The sequence below is a fragment of the Gossypium hirsutum genome, chromosome D08 (assembly GCF_007990345.1).
Source record: "Gossypium hirsutum isolate 1008001.06 chromosome D08, Gossypium_hirsutum_v2.1, whole genome shotgun sequence".
NCBI lineage: Eukaryota > Viridiplantae > Streptophyta > Magnoliopsida > Malvales > Malvaceae > Gossypium > Gossypium hirsutum.
In genome coordinates, this window is record NC_053444.1 from 14579310 (window position 1) to 14599931 (window position 20622).

At 37.3% G+C, this 20622-nt stretch overlaps 1 non-coding gene across 1 annotated transcript; it reads right to left on the reverse strand.

Annotated features, from left to right (window-relative positions):
• Positions 1-20232: 20232 nt before the first annotated feature.
• LOC121220495 (small nucleolar RNA R71) lies at positions 20233-20337 on the reverse strand. The gene has a single exon (XR_005917698.1). It is a non-coding gene; the product is annotated as a small nucleolar RNA R71 (small nucleolar RNA).
• Positions 20338-20622: the final 285 nt, after the last annotated feature.

Consider the following 20622-nt stretch of genomic DNA (forward strand, 5'->3'; position numbering starts at 1 on the left):
TACGAAGACAAATACAGAAGGGCCTCAGTTCACGCCTATACCGATGTCATATAGTGAACTTTATCAAAGCCTATTTAATGCACATGTGGTGTCTCCCTTCTATTTGAAACCAATGTTGCCCCCATTTCCTAAATGGTATAATGCAAATGCTCAGTGTGGATACCATGCAGGAATTGAGGGGCATTCAATAGAAAATTGCACCGCATTCAAAAAGATGGTTGAAAGATTCATTAACATAGGCGTTGTCAAATTTGATGATTCATCCAGTGTAGAAAATCCGCTACCCAATCATGATTGATAATGGGGTGAATGTGATGTATGAGGAAGTGTTGAGAGGCGTTCACATCAATGCCATATATGAAGACACAATTGAAAAGGGTCCTTGTTAGATATTCGCCCTTATCAACTTGGAGATGTTCTAAATAATTAGATTGTGAAGGAAATTTCTGTAGTTTTAGAGCTTACTCAGAGTAATGCTCAGAACACTCTTATTGCTTTTAACCTAGAAGTGATAAGAACACCTTTGTGAAATAGGCTCAGGTTTGAAAGTTATTATTTTAATACATCATTGTGATCATTTTTTGAGCTAATATTCTTTTATTCTTTACAATTCTTTCATTCTTTTAGATTTTTCTTCTAAATCATTCATTCATTCATTCATTCATAATCATATTGTACAAATAATTATTCATAAATTCATACATTCTTTGTATATTCTTTGGTACCTACAATAGGTCCCTAGATATCAATGACATGAGTGACACTGCTACAGACTCTGAATCTCTTTTTAAGCGAGACATGTGTTAGAGGGATCTCGTGACTTTAAAGATGACATAGATCGTGGTCTATCTCCAGACTTGTTGAGGATGGTAGAGCAAGAAGAGAACAAATTTTACCTCTTGAAGATGGAGATTGTGACTTTAAGAGAGCATGCATAACTGGAGAAACGAAGCAAGACCTTGTTAAGTTACTTCAAGAGTTCAAAGATGTCTTCGTATGGTTATACCAGGATATGCCCAGGTTAAGCACTGATATAGTAATCTGAGCAATAGCACAACGTTAAAAATTTTCAGTATGTTCAAGATTCACATCATGAACGATGCAGTTAGAATTCTTTACCAGGGCAATACCTTCTTTTCTGGCTTATCCCGTTGAAGTCAAGTTATCATTTTTCCAAATTTTTGTTGGATTTCATCCTAATTGAAGAGGAAGATCTAAAATTTTCTCATCATAGTTAAAATTTTCCCCAAAAGGCTCTATGAGAGAAACCTGATACCAAATAAGATCTTTTGCATACAAAATAAAAGTGGAAGATCTTATGGGGAAGACCTTATCTGGAATAATATTGATTCTGATCGAAAAGGATAACCAGGACTTGCCTAATACTATGAGTGCAGATTTAATGTAAAAAAAAGGGAAAAAAGAACAAAAAACAAAAACAAAAAAGAAACAAAAAAACCTCTACCGGGGCAATGTCTTTTTCTTTAGCTTATCACGGTTTTTCCATTGAAGTTAAAATTCTTTCTCTTCGGGTATTGGCAGAGCTGAAGTAGGATGAAGATCCAATCTCGATAAGGTCAGTTGAACTTAATTGAAAGAAATAGGCTAAAAGCTATTCGTCATGGCCAGATGTACCAAAAATAGATGATGCGAGCTTACAACAAAAGAGGGGTTTGTCTCAGAGAATTGCACGAGAGAGACCTGGTATTGAAAAAGATCCTTCCTCTATAAAAGGATTTTAGAGAAAAATGAATGCCAAATTGGGAATGTCCTTATGTTGTATAGAAGACAGTTTCCGGAGGAGCACTGATTTTGAGTAAGATGGATAGTAAAAAACTTGTCTAATCCTTTAAACTCAGATTCAGTCGAGAAGTGCTTCACTTAAAGAAGGAGAGGACCAAGGTAAAAACCCGCAAAGGGCACTTTGAGTCGCAAAAAAAGAGGAAAAAATAAAAGAAGAAGAAGAGAAGAAAAAAGATGTGAAAAAATGAAAATGAAATATGAAATATGAAAAAAGTAAAAATGGAGAGGCTAAGGTGAAAACCCGCAAAGGGCGCCTTCAACCAAAGGGGATTTGAGTTGAAAAACCGAAAATGGCAGCTCAAATATTTATCAAAATGAGGCATGAGGTAATAAGAGTAGCTCAACTTTTGATCAGATTGGGGCATGTGGTGATCTTGCTATGCCTAAATCAACCAGAAAGGGTACATGACATCTTGGAGCATCGACAGAGTATTGTAGATCTCCTAAGCACATGTCAAACTCAGAATGGTCTTCAGGAAATTTGTACAGAGAAGTTCAAGCTGTGATATCTGGGCCATCTAGTTTTCATACTATTTTTATCGAATTGTTTGTTCTTGGAATACTTCATTCGTTTTCAAGATACGTGTTCCCAATCCATTCTTTTTTTTTACTATCCTTGATATTCTATTCATTTCAAGCTATACTCTTAAATCAATTCTATTTTATCTATCGTTTTGTTCTTTTTGCAAGTATGTTGCATTAGAATAATGATTAATGGACCAATAAAACCTTCACAAGGGAAGTTTTGCATATTACTCTAGAAGCTTCTAAATAATACGGTAACTTGAAACATGACTATTGTTTAGAAAGCACCAAGTTTAAAGGCTGAAATATCTAGGAAGGAAAAGTCTAAATTAAGACTATCCCTTCATATTTTGTTGTCAAAAACATTGACTGAACAAAATTGCAGGATGTCGTGTTGGTGACAAAGCTTTAATGAACAAACAAGCAATGATCACCCTGCAATGAGGAGAGGTTTCCTTGGAGAAGAGGACCCTTCATTTGTGCATAGGCATTTGGTATGACACCCTGAGATTGGTATAAAGGACCAAAGAGTTTCACATGTTGTATCCTTGAATTATGATAGAAGATGATTGAGAGAAAGCCAAATTTTTCTACCTTTGGGTCACAACGGGAGAAGGATGGTACAAATTTTTGCATCCCCGTGGATTAAACTTTGAAGTTTACAGTGGGGGCAGTTTGATTAAGTGTTTCTTCAGAGATGCTAGCTAAGTAATAGGACGTTGTAGTGCGTCAGTGATACGGTCTTAATAAACTTTGAGTAATGACAACCTAAGCGGGATCATTCTCGGAAAAAAAATAATATTCTACATTCATTCAAATGTCATTCATACAAGTCTAGTTAGGAGCATTTGATTCATTTTGATCATGACATCCTAATCACTAGGCATAATTAGGTTCATAATTTGAATTATACAGGTCGTGTTCCCTAGAGAACAAACCGGTAAAACTTCAGCCTTCACTTCCTGAACAGCAGTGGAGTAGGTTGAAAATAGCAGATTTTTATTTCCTTGGCATTATAGTGGAGCAGATTGAAGCCACAATGGCGGATCTTACTTCCCTGTTGGTGCAGTGGAACAGATTGAAGCTACGAAAATGGATCTGGTTTCCCTGACATTGCAATTTAAAGATTGAAGCCACAACAGCGGATCTTACCTCCCTAGTGGTGCAGTGGAACAGATTGAAGCTACGACAGCGGATCTGGTTTCCCCGACATTACGATTTAAAAGACTGAAGCCACAACAGCGAATTTACCTCCTTGGTGGTGCAGTGGAACAGATTGAAGCTACGACAGCGGATCTGGTTTCCCCGACATTACGATTTAAAAGATTGAAGCCACAACGGCAGATCTTACCTCCCTGGTGCTGTAATGGAACAGATTGAAGCTACGACAGTGGATCTGATTTCCCCGACATTATGATTTAAAAGATTGAAGCCACAACGGCGGATCTTACCTCTCTGGTGGTGCAGTGGAACAGATTAAAGCTACGACAGCGGATCTGATTTCCCTGACACTGCATTTTAAAAGATTGAAGCCACAACGGTGGATCTTACTTCCCTGGTAGTGTAGTGGAATAGATTGAAGCTACGACGGCAGATCTGGTTCTCCTGACATTAAGATTTAAAAGATAGAAGCCACAATGGCGGATCTTACCTCCCTGGTGGTGCAGTGGAACAGATTGAAGCTACGACAATGGTTCTGGTTTCCCTGACATTACGATTTAAAAGATTGAAGCCACAACGACGGATCTTACCTCCCTGGTGGTGCAGTGGAACAGATTGAAGCTACGACAATGGATCTGGTTTCCCTGACATTACGATTTAAAAGATTGAAGCCACAACGACGGATCTTACCTCCCTGGTGGTGTAGTGGAACAGATTGAAGCTACGATAGTGGATCTGGTTTCCCCAACATTACGATTTAAAAGATTGAAGCCACAACGGCATATCTTACCTCCCTGGTGCTGCAATGGAACAGATTGAAGCTACGATAGTGGATCTGGTTTCCCCGACATTACGATTTAAAAGATTGAAGCCACAACAGCGGATCTTACCTCTCTGGCGGTGCAGTGGAACAGATTAAAGCTACGACAGCGGATCTGATTTCCCCGACATTGCAGTTTAAAAGATTGAAGCGACAAGGGCGGATCTTACTTCCCTGGTAGTGTAGTGGAATAGATTGAAGCGACGGCGGCAGATATGGTTCTCCCGACATTACGATTTAAAAGATAGAAGTCACAATGGCGGATCTTACCTCCCTGGTGGTGCAGTGGAACAGATTGAAGCTACGACAATGGATCTGGTTTCCCTGACATTACGATTTAAAAGATTGAAGCCACAACGACGGATCTTACCTCCCTGGTGGTGCAGTGGAACAGATTGAAGCTACGACAATGGATCTGGTTTCCCTGACATTACGATTTAAAAGATTGAAGCCACAACGACGGATCTTACCTCCCTGGTGGTGCAGTGGAACAGATTGAAGCTACGATAGTGGATCTGGTTTCCCCAACATTACGATTTAAAAGATTGAAGCCACAACGGCATATCTTACCTCCCTGGTGCTGCAATGGAACAGATTGAAGCTACGATAGTGGATCTGGTTTCCCCGACATTACGATTTAAAAGATTGAAGCCACAACAGCGGATCTTACCTCTCTGGCGGTGCAGTGGAACAGATTAAAGCTACGACTGCGGATCTGATTTCCCCGACATTGCAGTTTAAAAGATTGAAGCGACAAGGGCGGATCTTACTTCCCTGGTAGTGTAGTGGAATAGATTGAAGCTACGACGGCAGATATGGTTCTCCCGACATTACGATTTAAAAGATAGAAGTCACAATGGCGGATCTTACCTCCCTGGTGGTGCAGTGGAACAGATTGAAGCTACGACAATGGATCTGGTTTCCCCGACATTGCAATGTAAAAGATTGAAGCCACAACAGCGGATCTTACCTCCCTAGTGGTGCAGTGGAACAGATTAAAGCTACGACAGCGGATCTGGTTTCCCCGACATTATGATTTAAAAGATTGAAGCCACAACAGCGTATCTTACCTCCCTGGTGGTACAGTAGAACAGGTTGAAGCTACGACAGCGAATCTGGTTTCCCTGACATTACGGTTTAAAAGATTGAAGCCACAATGGCAGATCTTACCTCCCTAGTGGTGCAATGGAACAGATTGAAGCTACGACAGTGGATCTGGTTTCCCCGACATTACGATTTAAAAGATTGAAGCCACAACGGCAGATCTTACCTCTCTGGTGGTGCAGTGGAACAGATTAAAGCTACGACAGCAAATCTGATTTCCCCGACATTGTAGTTTAAAAGATTGAAGCCACAACGGCGGATCTTACTTCCCTGGTAGTGTAGTGGAATAGATTGAAGCTACGACGGTAGATCTGGTTCTCCCGACATTACGATTTAAAAGATAGAAGCCACAATGGTGGATCTTACCTCCCTGGTGGTGCAGTGGAACAGATTGAAGCTACGACAGTGGATCTGGTTTCCCCGACATTGCAATTTAAAAGATTAAAGCCACATCGGCGGATCTTATCTCCCTAGCGGTGTAGAGGAACAGATTGAAGCTACGACGGCAGATCTGGTTTCCCCTACAGTGCGATTTAAAAGATTGAAGCCACAACGGCGGATCTTACTTTCTTGGTAGTGTAGTGGAATAGATTGAAGCCATAACGGCGAATCTTGTTTCCCTGACATTGCAGTTAAATGAATTGAAGACCCAAATCCTATCTCCTTGAGGTTCCAGTGGAGTAGATTAAAACATTCAGATTTTATCTCTCTGACGTTTCAGAGAGCAGATCGCATCAGACTTATCTTTAAAGTTGTAACATAATAAGTTGGAGCTACAAGTCTTATCTCCCTGAAGTTGCAGTGAAGTAGACTAATATAGCAATTTTTGTTCTTTTGAGAAGCTACAAGGTACCAGTCCTATTTCTTTGTTGTTGCAGTAGAGTGGATTGAAACACTAGTTCCTATACCTATGAAGATGCAGTAGGAAGGAATGAGGCTATTTAAAGAAGAAGAACAACACCAAGGTCTAGCATGACCGGGAAAAATTGGGCATTTTTAGTTTTTGCTCTGTTCTCATTACACGACAACGAGCAAAAAGGGGCAGCTGTAATAACCAATTTTTGACCTGGGCTCAACTAAGCCTAAAGCCCAAAACCATTTACACAGCCCAAATCAAATACTAAAAATAAAACAATAACCCAATACATTTGGCCCAATTGGCCTAAAATTAACCCTAGCCCACAACATGTTTTCAGCAGCAATAGAAGCAGAAACCCTAGGGTGCACCGCACGTTCTCCATCTGCAGCAACGACCCTATCGCCCCACGTCGCAATCACCCACGTTTAGCGATCCTTCGCGTCCACCATGCACGTTCGTCCTACAAACGAACCAAGAACAGGCAATGACTGAATATACAGTAACAACTTGTAACAGATTGGATTTTGACTTGTAAAAATTCGACTATAAAGAGGGTCGATTATTTTTGGTGAATGAGGGTTTTTTTTTGGATTTTTATTATTTATTTTATTATTGTTTTGGGATATAAAGAGTTGATTGTAAAATCGATTGGAAAAAAAACAATATTGTATTAACAGATTGAAGAAACACAACAGGATTAAAAAAATAGTTTTGAAGGTGACGCTTTTGGTTCTTCTTTATTTGTTTTTCTTTTTATTTTTCCTTGTTTCTAAAAGCAAATAGAGAAGGGAAGAGAAGAGGTTCTTACCACTGTTGGCGCGCCGTCGATTCCCTTGCTATGCTTCGTCGGAATCATAGTTGAAGGGGGGATTTAGGCGTGAAAAGCAGAGGAGAAGATGGAAGTGGCTGTTGAAGTTGCAGATGGAATAGGGATTTTCGAGGAAATTGAGCCCTAACGTATTGGGTTCCGATTTTCTTTGTTAATTCCCAAATAACTGAGAATATTCGTTGTTCAAAATGTATAAGTAAAAATCATTTTTGGGGAGTTTAATTTGTTATGTCCTAACGTATTTGTCAAGATATAATTGCTTCCTCGAAATGAAGATTTACTTATAAAGCAAAAGTGATATTCAAAGTTCGAGGATTTTGAGAAATTGTACCCTAACGTATTGGGTCTCAATTTCTTCGTCTAACTTGAATAATCGATTATCCTTTTCAGATTTCAACATTTGAGTTTAACAAAATCTTTTTAATTTTCGACACCAAGACATTAAATAATCAAATTCGGTACCGATTGTGGGCATTACGAGGGTGCTAACCCTTCCTCGTGCGTAACTGACTCCCGAACCTATTTTCTCAAATTTCGTAGACCAAATTTGTTTTTAAGGTGGGCCGATCACACCTAAATCATGGATCGGTGGCGACTCCAGTTTTATTTTTTTAAAAGTCGACAACTAAATTTTTGTTTTCAAAAAAATGGTTTCGACATAAACATTAGAAGAAAAAAAGTAGTTTTTTGATTAATTACATTTGTACATGTTATAAGTCATACACTAGGCTTCTAGCTCACTTGTTTGTTAAATACATTTCAGGTGATTTTCAGACTTAGGACCAGATGGCATGCAAGAGCTCAGAAAATTTCCACATTAAATTGTCTGTTTTGGTTAGTAAGTCAGGATTTCAAGACTTCTGATTTTCAGACTAAGTTTTACAAATTTGATTTTTTGGGGCTTTTTTTGGTTTTTGATTTCTTCATTGGTATTTAATATTTTCGAGTATAAAACTAGAAATCACACCAATTAACAAATTAGATTTCGGTTTTCAAAGCTAAAAGAAGCTAAGGGTTTTTCGCTGCAATTTTGAAATGGGTTTTATGAAAAATTATAATGAATGATTCAAAATACGCCCAATTTGCGAACTGTACAATTTCACTTATCGAGATCATGGTTTTCAAATTATCAACTATAAAATTTCTACTACAAATTTTTATTCAGAATTACAAGTTTTATGAAGCAACCAGCATAAGCACAATGATTTCAAAAAATTGGGATTTTAGGTTAGCAGATGATAAATTCGCATAAGCGTTTTAAGGGTGTCAAAATTTTCTATCAAAGAATTGTGGCGAGTTTTATAAAACTTTGATTTTTTGATTTCATAGCGAGTCACGTTTTGGAAAGTAAAGAGTTCAACATATTATTGTAACCTTCCAGAGCCTGTCATAACGTCTAGACCGGGTTTGGGGTGTTACAAAGAGTCTTAAACCTTTGAATGTTGGAATAAATTCTGACTTAATTTTATTTCTAGCAATCAACCTCTTAATTAGAGGTTAGATGGGTTTACTTGTTTGAATAAAAGACTTATAAGCTACGTAAATTAAAATAATAAGTCTAAATAAAGAAAGACTCCTATATTTCTCTAAAATATTTTTCATTAAAAAATCCTTTAAAGATATAAAATACTCATAAATAAAATCTTGTAATAAACTAATCCAATAATTCATTGACGTCTAACACATGATTCTTTTCCTAGTTTAGTAATTTTGAGATGGTTTTGTTTTCTTTACGGTTAAGTTTGAAGACTTATAAATAATTTAATTTTTTTTGCTTTGATTTGTTGAGCAGTTCTTATGCTACATGTCTGTATTATTAAAGATTAAATATAATCTAAAAATTAAAGAATCCTCTTTATTTATGTATTCTTTGTGAAAGGTGAATAATCACCTTAGGGCTCATACTAACATATCTTTGGCATGGGTCCCTACTTAATAGGATATAGGAGCACACTGAAGGCAAAAGGCCTTGCAAAAACCTAAGTAGCGATTACATTGGTAGAAGTAATACATAAAACAACTCGTGCTTTAGGTTGCTTTTTGCAACTTACTGTGTTTTACATATTACTTCCTACTTTTGGAAGGTGAATTATTTTGGTTATTTGGCCATACAATTATTTGTTCATATTACATTGGTAGAAGTAATATATTTTAGCCTCATTCTTAATGTGTTTTCAGATGATAATTTGATTTAAAATGGTGAATTTTGTGCTCCTAATATTTTAAATTCATGTTTCTATACTTAAAAGAGCATTTGGGAGCAAAAAGAGCGAAAATCAAAAATCAGAGCAAGTTTCAGGAGGCACACGGGTTGAGCCATTCCACACAGGATGGATACACGACCGTGTGAGCCACACGGGATACCACACAACCATGTGCTAGGCCGTTTTGATTTCGCGAACTGCACTCCAAACACATGGAAAATTGCAATTTTTAGGTTTTTCACGCATTTTAAGACCTATATATACCAAGTATAAGAAGAGGGGAGGAGACCATTAGAGAATACTGAAGAAAACAACTCAGAAAACACCATTGGAGTCGACTTTGAAGTAGATTTCCATCAAGATTGAATATCTCCTCTTGATTCATTTGAAGTTTATCATGGCTTTCTTTGTTTCTTGTGGTTATACCGTCTTTTAGATGTTTTTATTTGTGATTATGAACTAATTTTCTAAATACTTAGGGGAGATGAACCCTATGATGAATTTTGTCATTCGATTTATATTTTATGCAGTAAATACTTGGATCTTATTCTCAATTATGTGTGCTTAATTCTTGGTTTAATATTTCTAAATTATTAATCCATGATTGATGTGCTTAAAATTAGAGGAGGAATAAACCCCGTTTAAGAGTAGATCTAGTGTAATTGAGTGGAGTTGCATGCAATCCTAGAAATAGAACAACATAAATCTACTAGATTAGAGTCAAATCTAATAGGGGGATCCATAGATCGAGTTAATTTGACAATAAGGGTTTTAATTAGAAAGCAATTTCAATTAATCAAGCTAGAATTAGTTGCTCTTAGTATTGAAGAGAGATATTAGCATAACTTAGGAAGTATTGCAAATCAAGATACTAAGTGAAGAAATTGCGTAATTTAGATTGATAACAACAGATGAAGTCTAGGTGGATTCTTTCCTGGGTATTTGTTAATAGATTATTTTCTTGATTTGTTCTTTTTCGTGTTCTTTAGTTAATTAATTTAGTAAATTTTAGTTTTAATCAATTACTTCAATTTGTCGGTTAAAAATTAGAAAGACAGTAATTACTAGTACTTTTAGTCCTCGTCGGAACGATATCTTTGCTCATTGTAGCTATACTATTAATTGATAAGGGCATTTGTCTTTGTCAGATTTTTAGTTGGGCTACGACTGCATCATGTTTTTGGCGCCGTTATCGAGATTTCTATTAATTCAGTCATTTTTTATTTTAATATTTTTATTTTTATTTAATTTTTACATTTTAATTTTTCATTTGTTACTTCTGGCAGTTTCTTTTGGTTTATGACTAGAGAAAAGCTGCTGGATCCATTACTTTTTTATATTGAGATTGAAAAGACTGCTTGTAGAAATTGCAGAAAGGTTAGAAAAGCAAGGTAAAGTCAACAGAATTTAGTAGATGATCAAGAGGAAAATGATATTACTATGGAGATGGGTGATAATCAAAATAATCATGTAACACGCCAAAATTTCTAATTTTGTTATTGTGAAAATATGACACAAATATTTGTCAGCTTTAGTGGTTATGTGTTCTGGGAGTGTTTGGGAGGTCTCAAGTTTAAGCCTTCGCTTGGGAAAATTTTGGTATTTTGAATGAATTAGGTCTTACTCTTGTTCAGTAGGCTTTTATTTGATTGTTAGGTAAATTACATAAAAATGGACCTACTGGTCTAGTGGTTAAATGGTGTGTTATTATGGTGGAGGTCTTGTGTTCGAATCCCTATGCAGGTAAGGGTATTATTTTTTTGCTCAGATTTCGGGATAGAGTTTTGTAATAGGGGATTCTAAATAGTGGATGTGTAGCGGGAATTAGGGGAGAAGATTAAGGGATTTCGGGGGTTATAGGGATTTTATTTTATTTTTTCACATAACTGAATTTTGACTCTCTTTTCCAAAAAAAAAATTCTGCCATCTATTCTTCTCCCTCTTCTCTTGCCAAAATTTTCTGAGATTTTCCATCTTTTTCTTCTTTTTCATCTTCTTGATTTTTCCTTAATCTATTTATTTTCCTTTGTTTTTGCAGGCAGTTAGCGCTCGTTCAGTTTTGATAAGTGTTCCTCTTCGTTTCTATCATGAATCTCTTAATGACTGAAGTGATAATGTTTTTTCTCTATGATTGGGGAGTAAGGGGAGGCTCGAACTGGTGAATTCGGTGTTCTCATCTTAACAATAGTTAAACAGAGGGTTATCGTCGTTGGTAAGTTGGGTTTCTATTTGTTCTTGGTTGTCAATTCACTTGTAAATCCATAAAATTGATGTTGAATATCTTTATTATAGGCTTTGGAGTGCTCTGGGGACAATTTTAGCATCAAACAAAACAAGGTGTGTACCCGAAACGCAAAAAAAAAAGGATTCAGCAAAAAGCCGAAATTGCTTGCTGTTTGGACAGAAACAGTAGGCTAACTTTGAAAAATTTCCATAAATTGTGGAAATCGAATTAGAGGATGAATAAAATATGAAATTAAAGCTTATTGAGTCTAGTTTCTCATAGAAGAAACAATGTATGTAATGGAATTGTAAATGGTGAGTTATAATAAACTTTGTGAGACAAGGTTAGAATGAATTCGGGTTCTTCTGTTCTAAATTTGGAAAATCATTAAAAAATGGAAAAAAATAATTAGGGCTTAAAATTTACATGTTTAAATTATTAATGAGTCTATTTTTAATATAAAGAAATGGAAACATCATCCAAATTTTGTACTAAGAGATAATTAATTTTTAGCAAAGAAGGGACGAAGTTATCTAACAGCAGAACAGGGATAAGTTTGAAGATTTTATTGTACTTATTGGCTAAACCAAAATTTCTAAAAATTTTATGGTAGAAAGGTATTTGAGTCTAGTTTCAAAGTCATTAAGATGATTTTAATTCAGAATTTTGTAGCTCAAGATATGAATAATTTAGTAACAGTGATTCAAGTAGATAGCTTTGAAGGAACATATAAGTAAATAGTGAAAACATATATGAATAATTAACTAGCACGAGTTACATTAAAAATGGATCACGTGGCCAAGGCTAATTTGGGCCGAGTGGGCCACATGGGCGTGTGAGCCTATTTATCTAAAAAGTTCTGTAAGGTTGCACAGGTCGCCCAAGTCAACTGTAGATCTAATGTAGGGTCGGTAAGCTTTACTTAGACCCCTATATGTGTGATCTATCTGTCTGATTTCTATATTGAGAATGAGTTATGATATCTAAATGTATGTACTACTAATTACAAAATGGCATGACATATTTTGCATGTTGCGTTGCAGCGGGGTGGGTTGATGATATTTGGAGGAAGTATCTGAAAGGCTACTAAGCCTATTATTTAGCAGCTTAGGTGCAACCTTCTGGTTATGTGCCAAATTTCACTACAGCATGGTGTGTAGGGATGGGTGGATTGATTTAATCCCACAGGGTGTGTAGGGTTGGACGAAGATGGTGTGTAGAGGCTGGTGGGTAGGATTCTGATTTACTGTATCTGCATTCTGTATCTGAAATGGGCCCAGGCTCTAATGTATTTCTGAGACTGTATCTGAATTGGATAAGGCCCAAACTGATTCTGTGATGGGCATAGGCCCCAAACTGCATCTATCTAAATTCTGTTGATTATCTATATGTGTATTTTCTGTAGGGATTACACACCGAGTTTGCAAAAACTCACCCTTTCTCTGTTTAATCTGTACAAGTAATCCGCAGACTTGACGGGTCGGTGCAGCGGAGGACTCAACGGTGGCCACACGCAAATTTTAGATTATTTTCTGTTAATGCGTAGAATTTATTACTTATTTGGGGTTTTTAATGTATCTTCTGAACTATGGACAGGTTGGCTTTAAATTTAGGACTTTACACTGTTTTTTTATGGATTTTTTAAAAAATTGCAACTCTACAAAACATGGTTTTTTTCTAAACACTAAAGTTTTTCGTAAATAGAAACAGTTTTCCCTAAAATAATTGGTTACAAAAGCTTCCTCTAAGAGACAAGTTTTAAAGCAAATCAACTAGTTTTTTTTAATTAAATAAAAGTTAACTTATTGTGATGGTTTTTAAACTTGACAATCTTGTCTTCAAATCCCTTTCCATGTGACATCGCTAGATTCGACCATAATGTCTGGGCCAGGTTTGGGATGTTACATTTAGTGGTATCAGAGCCAGGTTGCAAAACTCGACTGTGGATTATGGGTTTTATAAAAAATGGGCTTTCAAAAAAGTGATTGATTTCCAAATGGTTTGAAATGTTTTTACTGAGTAAGTGGTACATCGAGTCTCCGACGCCGATCCTGTAGGTATTCTGAACTGTAATTTGTTTTAAACTGAAACTGTCATTGATAGTATATTCTGAAACTACTATAGGTAGTAAACTGTACTGAGAACACTTTAGTTAGTGTATACTAAAAATTGTAGAGAAATTGGAAACTATAGCGAGACTGCGATTTACAAAAACGAACTCTAAATAACCGATACTGTTTACATAAAACATTTGTTAATAAACACTGAAACTATAACTGATTCATAAAATTTATAATACGAGATAAATTTGATTAGATATGAGCACATGAGGTATCCGTAGACGAGGTACTAGAGGCCAAGGTAAAGGCCGTAGAGGGGCTCGAGCTGAGTCCTCGTCATTGAGCAGCCTGCGAAATTTAGATACGAGTGAGATGTCAGTGTCACCCGCTACTGAGATTGGGTCTCAAGATCACATGGTTGGGGATGATGCATTGTCCTAGGCTATGCGCGAGGTATGGTGGCATTTGAGTATGAGCGATGTGTCTACTTTGAGGATGGCCTCAGAGAGAATTTGAGAGTTTTGATAGCCCCACAGAGGGAGTGACATCTTTCTACCCTAGACAAGAAGTCGAAAATCACTAAGAAGGATATGGAGGTAGTCATGATTGGAAGACATCGAAACTACTTATGTAATGTGATCTCTACAGTGGTGACGGAGAAGTTGGTTCGTAAGGGATGTTAGGCATTCTTGGCCTATGTAAGTGTTTCAGATTCTGGGGACTCTACAGTTAAGGATATCAGAACGGTAAAGGATGTTCCAGACATCTTTTCTGAGGAGCTACCGGGTTTACCTTTGAATCGTGAAGTGGAGTTTGGGATAAAGCTCCTTCCTGGTACACCTCTAGTGTCTATTGCCCCCTACCGAATGACACTAAAGAATCTTATAGAGCTTAAGGCTTAGATTTATGAGTTATTGGATCGTGGGTTCATCTACCCTAGTATGTCTCCGTGGTAAGCACCGGTACTATTTGTAAAAAAGAAGGATGGATCCATACGGATGTGCATTGACTACCGACAACTGAACAAGATGACCATTAAGAACAAGTACCCCTTACCGAGGATAGATGATCTGTTTGACCAGTTTTGAAGAGCTTCGGTTTTTTCCAATATCATCAATTAAGGGTTAAGGAGGCTGATGTTCATAAGACGACGTTTAGGACTCGTTATGGGTTACTACGAGTTCCTAGTGATTCGATTCATACTAACTAATGCACCGACATATTTCATGGATTTAATAAATCGAGTGTTCTAGTCTTATCTGGATCAGTTTGTGGTGGTATCTATCGAAGATATACTGGTTTAGTCGAGGACTGAGGATGAGCACCTTCGAGTCATTCTTCAGACTTTGAGGGAAAAATAACTCTATGCTAAGTTTAGTAAGTACGAATTCTGGCTGCATGTGGAGACATTTCTTAGTCATGTAGTTTCAGCTGAGGGGATTCAAGTTGATCCTTGAAAGATTGAGTCTATGTTGGAGTGGAAGCAACCTAGGAACGTGTCTGAGATCCGCAGTTTCTGAGACTGACAGGATATCATCAACGATTTGTAGAGGCTTTTTCATTGATTGAAGCACCCTTGACTAAGCTGTTACGTAAAGGTGTACCGTTTGACTGGACTAATGTGTAGCAAGAGAGCTTTGAGAAGCTTAAGACTGTACTGACTAAGGCTTCTATTTTGATACAGCCTGAACCTGGAAAGGAGTTCACGATTTATAGTGATGCATCACATGTCGGTTTGGAATGTGTGTTAGTGCAGGATGGTAAGGTTGTTGCATATGTGTCTCGTCAGGTTAAGACACACGAGGTTAACTATCCGACGTACGATTTGGAGTTGGCCGCTGTAGTCTTTGCATTCAAAATCTGGAGGCATTATCTGTACGGTGAGAACTGTATTATCTACACTGATCATAAGAGCCTTAAGTATCTCCTCACTTAGAATGAGTTAAATCTTAGGCAGCCTAGATGGGTTGAGCTGCTTAAGGATTATGATTGTACCATTGAGTACTATCCCGGCAAGGCCAATGTGGTGGCCGATGCATTGAGTCGTAGGGCTATGACCGATCTGAGAGCGATGTTCACTTGACTTAGCCTATTCAACGATAAAAGTCTATTGGCAGAACTTTAGGTCAAACCGACATGGATTGAATAAATTCGAGGTAAACAATTGGGGGATAAGTCTCTCAGGTTGTATTTTCGTCAAGTTGAGAATAGTGGCACTATTGAGTTTGGGGTAAACAGTGATGGGGTACTTTGTTTCCGTGGTCAGATTTGTGTACCGAATGATGAGGATTTAAAGTAGTCGATTCTAAGAGTGGCGCGTGGTAGTCCATATACAATGTATCCCAACAGGAACAAGATGTACCGAGATCTTCAAGAATTATACTGGTGACTAGGGTTGAAGCGTGAGGTTACGACTTCGTTGCTTGCCATTAGACTTGTCAGCAGGTTAAGGCTGAGCATCAGTTACCTTCGGGTTTGCTGCAGGTAGTTAAGATACCGTTATGGAAATGTGAGCGAGTAATGATGGACTTTGTTAGTGGGTTGTCTCTAACACCCACTAAGAAGGATTCTGTCTGGGTCATCATGGATCGATTGACCAAGTCTGCTCACTTTATCCCGGTAAGGACAGACTTTTCTCTTCAAAAATTAGCTAAGCTCTACATATCAGAAATAGTGAGACTGTATGGTGTACCTGTCTTAATCATTTCTGATCAGGATCCTAGTCTCAATTTTGGAAGAATCTTCATGAGGCTTTGGATTCAAGATTAGACTTCATGACTGCTTTCTATCCTCAAACAGATGGTCAGTCGAAGAGGGTGATTCAGATACTAGAGGACATGTTGAGGAGCTGTGTTATTGATTTCCTAGGCAATTGGGAGGAGTACTTGCCGTTAGCGAAGTTTGCCTACAATAATAGCTTCCAGTCTAGCATCCAGATGGCACCTTACAAGGCACTATATGGTCGTAAGTGTCGCACTCCTTTATGTTGGACTAAGTTGGGCGAGCGATGTGTTATGGGTCCTAAGTTGGTCTTGGAGATAGAGGATAAGGTTAGATTGATTCGGGATCATTTGAAAGCAACTTCTGATAGGCAAATATTGTATGTGGATTTGAAGAGGCGTGAGATCGAGTATTTTGTGGGGGACTTAGTTTTTCTCAGGGTCTCGCCATGGGAAAAGGTTCTAAGGTTCGGTCACAAGGGCAAATTGAGCCCTCGGTTTATTAGACCTTACTGCATTCTGAAACATGTTGGACCTATCATTTATTAGTTGGAGTTACCTTTGGAGTTGAACCGCACTCATGATTTTTTTGACGTCTCGATGTTGAGGCGCTACCGCTCTAATCCCACACATGTTGTTTCTTTTGAGAAGATTGAGGTTAGGCCAAACTTGACCTTCGAGGAGGAGCCGGTTTAGATTCTGGAGCGTGATGTAAAGGTCCTTCAGAAAAAGTCTATTCCTTTAGTAAAGGTTCTGTGGCATAATCATAGCATTGAGGAGGCCATGTGAGAGCCTGAGGATGCGATGCGTCAACAATATCCTCATCTGTTCTGATCAGGTAAAATTTCAAGGATGAAATTTTCTTTTAGGGGGTAAAGTTGTAACGCCCCAAAATTTCTAATTTTGTTATTGTAAAAATATGACACAAATATCTGTCAGCTTTAGTGGTTATGTGTTCTGGGAGTGTTTGGGAGGTCCCAAGTTCAAGCCTTTGCTCGGGAAAATTTTTGTATTTTGAATGAATTAGGTCTTACTCTTCTTCAGTAGGCTTTTATTTGATTGTTGGGTAAATTACATTAGAATGGGTCTGCTTATCTAGTGGTTAAATGGTGTGTTATTATGGTGGAGGTCTTGTGTTCGAATCCCTATACTGGAAAGCGCATTATTTTTTTGCTCAGATTTCGAGATAGAGTTAAGTAATAGGGAGATTTTGAGTAGCGGATGTGTAGTGGGAATTAGGGTAGAAGATTAAGGGATTTTGGGGGTTATTGAGATTTTATTTTATTTTATTCCAAAAATCAAATTTTGACTCTCTTTTTCAAAAAAAAATTATGTCGTCTATTCTTCTCCCTCTCCTCTTGCCGAAATTATCTGAGTTTTTCCATCTGTTTCTTCTTTTTCTTATTCTTGATTTTTCCCTAATCCATTTATATTCCTTCGTTTTCGCATGCGGTTAGTGCTCGCTCAGTTTCGGTAAGTGTTTCTCTTCATTTCTATCATAAATCTCGTAATGACTGAAGTAGTAATGTTTTTTTCTCTAAGAGTTGGGCGTAGGGGGAGGCTCGAACTGGTGAATTCAGTGTTCTCGTCTTAATAATAATTAAACGAAGGGTTATCATTGGTGGCAAGTTAGGTTTCTGTTCGTTCTTGGTTGTCAATTCACTTGTAAATCTGTTAAATTGATGTTGAGTATCTTGATTATAGGCTTTGGAGTGCTCGAGGACTATTTTAGCGTCAAACAAAACCAGGTGTGTACCTGAAACGCAAAAAAAAAGGGATTTAGCGAAAAGCCGAAATTGCTTCCTGTTTGGATAGCAATAGTAGGCTAACTTTGAAATATCGCCATAAATTGTGGAAATCAAATTAGAAGATGAATAAAATATGACATTAAAGCTTATTGAGTCCAGTTTCTCATAGAAGAAACAGTGTATGTAATGGAATTGTAAATCGTGAGGTATAATAAACTTTGTGAGACAAGATCAAAATGAATTCGGGTTCCTTTGTTCTAACTTTGGAAAATCATCAAAAAATGGAAAAAAATAATTGGGGGTTAAAATTTGCATGTTTAAATTATTAATGAGTCTATTTTGAAGAAAAACAAATGGTAACATCATCCAAATTTTTTACTAATAGAGAATTAAATTTTAGCAAAGAATGGAGGAAGCTATCAAACAGCAAAACAGGGGTAAGTTTGAAGACTTTTCTGTACTTACTAGCTAAACCAAAAATTCTAAAAATCTTATGGTAGAAATATATTTGTGTCTAGTTTCAAAGACATCAAACAGATCTTAATTTGGAATTCTGTACCTCAAGAGATAAATAATTTAGTAATAATGACTCAAGTAGACAGCTCTGAAGGAACATATAAGTAAATAGTGAAAATATATATGAATAATTAACTAGCACGGGTTACATTAAAAATGGATCACGTGGCAAAGGCTAATTTGGGCCGAGTAGGCCACATGGGTGTGTGAGCCCATTTATCTGAAAAGTTCTGTAAGGTTGCACGGGTCGCCCAAGTCGACTGTAGACCTACTAAAGGGTCGGTATGCTTTACTTAGACCCCTATACGTGTGATCTGTCTGTCTGATTTCTATACTGAGCATGACTTATGATATCTGAATGTATGTACTATTAATTACATAATGGCATGACATATTTTTTATGTTGCATTGCATCGGGGTGGGTTGATGATATTTGGAGGAAGTGTTTGAAAGGCTATTAAGCATGTTATTTGGCAGCTCAGCTGCAACCTTCTGATTATGTGCTGCATTTTGGTATAGCATGGTGTGTAGGGATGGGTGGGTTGATTTAATCCCCACATGGTTTGTAGGGTTGGACGGAGATGGTGTGTAGAGGTTGGCGGGTGGGATTCTGATTTATTGTATCTTCATTTTGTATCTGAAGTGGGCAAGGCCCTATTGTATTTCTAAGACTATATCTGAATGGGCTAAGGCCCAAACTGATTCTGTGATGGGCACAGGCCCCAGACTATGTCTAACTGAATTTTGTTGATTATCTGAATGCATGTTTCTGTGAGGATTACACACTAAGTTTGCGAAAACTCACCTTTTCTCTGTTTAATTTGTACAGGTAATCCCCAGACTTGACAGGTCAGTGCAGCAGAGGACTCGACGATGACCACACGTAAATTTTAGACTATTTTCCATTAATGCCTAGAATTTATTACTTATTTAGGGTTTTTGATGTATCTTCTAGACTATGGACTGGTTGGCTTTAAATTTGAGATTTTTTATGGATTTTTTAAAAACTGCAACTCCACAAAACACGATTTTTCTAAAAACTAAGGTTATTCGTAAATAGAAACGATTTTCCCTAAATTAATTGGTTACAAAAGCTTCCACTAAGAGACAAGTTTTAAAGCAAATCATCTAGTTTTTTTTCGAATTAAATAAAAGCTAACTTACTATAACGGTTTTTAAACTCGACAATCTTGTCTTCAAATCTCTTTCCATGTGACATCGCGAAATTTGGCCGTAACATCTAGCCTGAGATTGGGGTGTTACAAATCAACTACCTCCTGCATGTCCCGCCCCTCGGACTATGTATGATTATGCTAAGCCCACTCTGATTAGGGATGAATCGAGTATTGTTAGACAGACTATTAATGTAAACAATTTTGAGCTAAATTCGAACACAATTCAGATGGTATACTAGTATGTCCAGTTTGATGTTTGCAAGATGAAGATCCAAATACTCATTAGGCTAACTTTCTAGAGATTTGTGACACTTTCAAGATCAATGGCATTATTGATGATGCCATATGCTTACGGTTGTTCCCATTCTCATTGAGAAACAAGTCAAAATAGTGGTTGAATTCATTTCCATGAGGTTCTATCACGACTTGGGATCAGATGACCGAGAATTTTATATTGAGGTACTTCCTACAAGCTAAAACAACTAAGTTGAGGAACAACATCTCTTCTTTTGCTCAAATTGATTTCGAGACATTATATGATGCATGGGAGAGATTTAAGGATCTTTTGAGAAGGTCCTCATCATGGATTACCTTTATAGTTGCAAGTTTAAACCTTCTACAACGGTTTGAATCCCTCGACTAGGCAACTAATTGATGTAGTAGCTGGTGGAACACTGAATCATAAAACATCCCAGGTAGCTCAGGAGTTTATCAAGGAGATGACACTAAATAACTATCAGTGGCAAGTCATGAGAACGAAACCAATTAAAGCAGCCGTTGTTTTTCGTATTGATGCAGTTTCTATGTTAGCAAATCAGGTTGAAGCTCTTGGTAAGAAAGTTGAGGGTTTGAATTTTTCTAAGCAAGTGAATCT